We start from the raw sequence: 4,820 nt of genomic DNA, 5'->3' as shown, positions 1-4,820 counted from the left end.
AATTTGTCAATAACTTCCTTCTGAATCAGCTTTTCTTTATTTGCTTAAGTTTTCTTTTCTTTTGCTCTAGCATGAAGATGTAGGCTTTCACTCCCTTTAATTATTATAATGTAGATAATTCTCAATTTGCCAACTCTTTGCTTTTCACTATCAAAAGTTTTTCTGAAAGGGGGATGATTTAAATATAGCTTTTTGTTGCAAGCTAATTGTGACTTTTCAAGCAATGGTTGTTTAAAAAGTTCATAGTCTTCTATTAAATTCTGCCTCCAGCCATATGAGGGCCCTTTTGACAATGTTTTCATCTTTGTATCACTTATTCCCCTTACTTATTTTCTTCTAGGAGGGCAGAGGGGGTGAAAACAGAGAGCATCTGTCACCTAGTTATTGGCAAGAACTGTGACAATATGGCTGGTGGGAGTGAATATATTCCACTTGTGCTGTGAGTCAGCTCAGTCTGAGAGCCAGAAATTGGTTTTAACACAGCACTAGGCCTGAGCTAAGAAGCCTTGCTGGATGTCCAGATGAAGAGAACCTCCATCCAAGTGGAGTCAGTGCAACTGCTTACACCTGTCTTTGGAAATATGCAATAATTGTTTTGATCATAGTGTTGGTAGACCACAAACTCTTCCTTTCCAGCTTTTCCAGAACAATCTGAGAATATTCTAGGTTATTCTGTTAGACTCCAAATCTTTGATATTGAGCCAGTCCTGACTGGCTTGACAAACAAAAGCTACCCAGACCAGGGTAACTTTCAAATTGGAATTTCATCAGATTTACATATAAACTCAAACACAAGACTTACTGCTTCATATTCCTCTTCAGAGTATAAGAAATACTATGAATGTGTCACATGCTGGTGTCCTTTGAAAACTCCTTTCTAGGACTTTTATCTTTACAGAAACAAGACCAAGGGAATATGAGCTTGAGTGTTCCGTTATTCAAATTCTAGAAGTATATTTAGGCATCCCTTGTCAGTCTCTTACACTTGATTAAAGTATTGGGGAAGGTGCCAGTGTTGAATTAAAAAGTTATAGTTTATGATATCTTTTCCTCAAGAATCAAAATAATGTTTTACATTTTAGCATTTTTTCCAGACTTTGGAAATCTAGCCCATACTGGACTCCTGAACCCTGAAATAATTGGGAGTATGGGACAAAAGTTTTTACACCCTTCTTGTAAGTAAGAACATGTTACATATTAACTCTTGATAAAGTATGAAGGTTTCCGTCAGTAATAATCAATATTCAGTTTGAAAACCAGATCTGAATATCATAGCTAAGTTATGACTATGAAAGTGTGATTGGGATCAGCCTTCAGACTTGCAACTTTTTAAGAACCTTGGGTCATATATTTTGAATACATCAGGAAGGTTGTCAAATCATTACTCCAATCTATTTTCTGTAACTCCGGGAAGGAGAGACAATGACAATTTTTTAACCTCAGTGTAGCAGGAGCTTAGCTCAAATTCCTGTCAACCCTGTCCAATAAATGTGACAACAGGTTCATGATATCAGGCTTGAAGAAATCCACTGGGTGATGCCTACAGGCTAAAAATGTCTTCTCACGGTTTTGTTCACAGATTATGATACATATATATAAAATAAAATTTACCTGTTAAAACCACATTATGGATTCAAATGTTGAAGGATGAATGCTTTTGTAGCCTGAGCTCTAAAATTAGCCTTGTCTGTGTACAAAACCTGTAGTATTCTATGGTTTGCTGAGCATTCATTAGGTCTCTTGAGACAGAGTGGAGGCTATCTTACAGTGAAGGAGGCTTTTCCACAGGTACTATAAATGTTTTAATCTATGGATGCTGACTCCAAACCTATAGCATATATGTTTTAATTTTCTTCCAAACCCCTGAATGAGCATGATCTAGCTATCTAATAGAGGAATGGATATTTTTTTAAACTATGTCAGTGACAGGAGTTTGAAAAATTTGGGTGTTAAAGCAGAAGTCTTTCACAATACCTTTGTGATGCCTTTCAGATGATTTTTCTGATTGTTCAGTTTACCTCATATATGTCAGAAATATATTTGTAGTTGATTCCAGGCTAAATTAATCCATGCCTCTAAATGTCCTTGAGATCTTTCAACAGGAAGCATTCTAGAGCTACAGTGCCCTTTCCTTGATAATTTAATTCTTACAGTTAATTTTTCAGATGCAAGATAAAACATTGCTTTTACATTTTTCTCTAGTGCTATCAAGAGTAGCTAAGGAGAAAGACCTCCATATTTAATAACTGTTTCAGTATTTCTTGGTTTTTAAAAAGAGCTTAACAGCTGAAATTCACCAGTCTTTACAAGTGTGTTAGAGCAAATAAGGCTCTGTGAGTGACGTTTCTCAAAGGCAGCCTTTTCACTGTGAGCTGCAGATTTCACAAAGTCTCTTGTTGTTCTAGTGTCAAGGTCATGCAGCCTTCCTAACTGACATGTAAAGAAATTCTGACACGTACAAAATCAACATAATAGTTGTCTTAGGTGCCTTTAGGCAGTAGCAGTAGTTTGGTATAATTTTACATGGCTGACAATCGTTCTATTGTGAAATCTGGGAAAAAAGCCTTTCTTCAGTGCTTCTTCCTTCTCCTTATGATTTTTTTGTTTTATTCTTGTATTGGAGATTGACCTTCTTTTTTACTCCACATAATTGTTCTGTTGCCTACTGATACTGGGTATCAATAGTACTGAATGCTGTCTTCTACTTCATCTCGTATACTCAAGAAGAGCAGGTAGTTCTGGACTCTCACTGTATATTTATGATTGCCTCTTTTTTTCTGAAGCATAAGCAATCAGGAAAAAAAAAATAAAAAAAATCATCCTTAGTTGTTGCTAGTGTTATTCCAGTCATTAGCTGGCAAAGCTGTTGGATGAGTGGTCTCTCTAGGAGGTGGGCATGCTGGCTCCCCAGTGCAGACAGGGTGACCTGGTTGTAGCCTGGGTGATTGGAATGGTGGTTCAGCTCGCTGCTGTAGTTCTGGAATTAGATCAATGATAATAAAGGGTGGAGGGAAGAAGGGCTATAAATGCAATAATGATCTCACTGAGGGCTTTCAGGGAGTGAAGAAAAGCACAGTTTTACTTTCATCACTTGTCACATATTAGACTGATAGCTGAGTCACTTTTTCTTTAAACTGAGAATAAACAGTCTCTGTAAGTGCACTTTGTACCTTGTCAGATTTACAATCTTAGCCTTAGTCGCCTAAAGCCCAGCTCTTAAAAACGACTAATCCAGCAGTAATCCTCCAAAGTGTTAGCTTTGTAGTGTCTCAGTAAAGCACATCTATGTACAATTAATACCCTTAAGTCAAGACTATGTTTTACAAGATAAAAGCACTTGTGACAAGTACATGTGTGACTTGCTGTCTGGAATGCTCAGGGGGAGATGCATTTGTGCCATGAGATGCAGGTAGGTTTATAATAAACTGTTATGGCCAGATTCAGGAATCCTTACATGTACTCTGACTTGAATGCAATTATTTATAGAGCACATACAGCAGAGAAAAATAAGGACTGCTCTTACAGACTTACTCCACTATTAACAGACTAGATCAGCTAGGTAACATTTCAGGCATTTTCTATACTATTCACATTTGATAACAGCTATTTCAAAGCTTTTATTTCAGCTTTTTGTCAAAATATTTCCATTAATGTAGTTAGAACGAACTGCTGAGATAATACTTTTAGCAAAAAGAGTCTGGTGGTACCATAGTTGTTCTTAATTGTCTGCATTAGGTAATTTCCAGTGTGAAACAAGAAAAACATCAATTGGCACTTACTCTAGTAAAAACAGACACATGCCATTTCACTAATTGTTCCAATTTGTAGAGTTTTATAAGGGTACATTTGTTGTGTGATGTTCACATCTATTTCATGTTTGCAGTTTAAAAATAAGTGGAATCCAATACAATACCCTATTTTAAACACCCTAATAGACCAAAACCAAAAGGCAAAAATAATCTCCAGTGTAATGATGTTGAGTGGTATTATACTGGAAATGGTCTGATGGATTTGAAACACACAGAAGGAAATATACCAAAAAGCACAATACTTATGCAATACATTTCTGAAAATTATCTACATTATTGGTGCTGAGGAGAAAAGAAAAATATATCTAACCCCACTGGCACTGTAGGGCTCAGAAATAATGGCTAATTTAGTTTTCTTTAAAGCCAATTGCCCAGGAATTGGGGATTAAGGAACTGGTTTATTATAGTATCAGTATCACTAATACTTTTTTCCACCTTTTTCTTCATTAGAGATAAAAAGTAGCAACTTCTTTGTGTGAATGGCAATATATAGGACACTGTTTTGTATATTCCAGACAAATGTAGAACACGAGAAATTGTTTTTAAAGGTAACAGGACATGACATTTCATACATAGAGAAACACATTGAAGAAATCCCTAACTGAGACAAAGGTGCACTGAGTAATAGTTTGTGTTCATGTTAATAAGGACCATTTATTACAAATACTCATGTGAAACTGAATTTAGATGACTGGGCAAGCTTTATCCTCCCTTCTCCTCTCTTCTGATATATTTATATATTTTGTACTTGTTTCTATGATCAAAAACCAAGCTATAGGAACCCCCTAAAATTCTAGTGTGCGGAACAAACCACACATTGACAGGAGAGAACTTCTGGATCCAGCAGCTTCACAGACCAGCAGCATTACTATGCCTTTTGGGTCAGCTTCACTCAAGTAAGAATAATAGGCACATACTTTCCCTGGGATTTCACAAGACTTTGCTGAGAGCAAGGAAATCTTGCAGGGAAACTTCTATAATGTTTCAAGTCTTAGGAAAACTGGGCTGTGC

Source organism: Heliangelus exortis, chromosome 4, assembly GCF_036169615.1.
Source record: "Heliangelus exortis chromosome 4, bHelExo1.hap1, whole genome shotgun sequence".
Taxonomy (NCBI): Eukaryota; Metazoa; Chordata; class Aves; order Apodiformes; family Trochilidae; genus Heliangelus; species Heliangelus exortis.
This window is presented reverse-complemented; position numbering follows the sequence as displayed.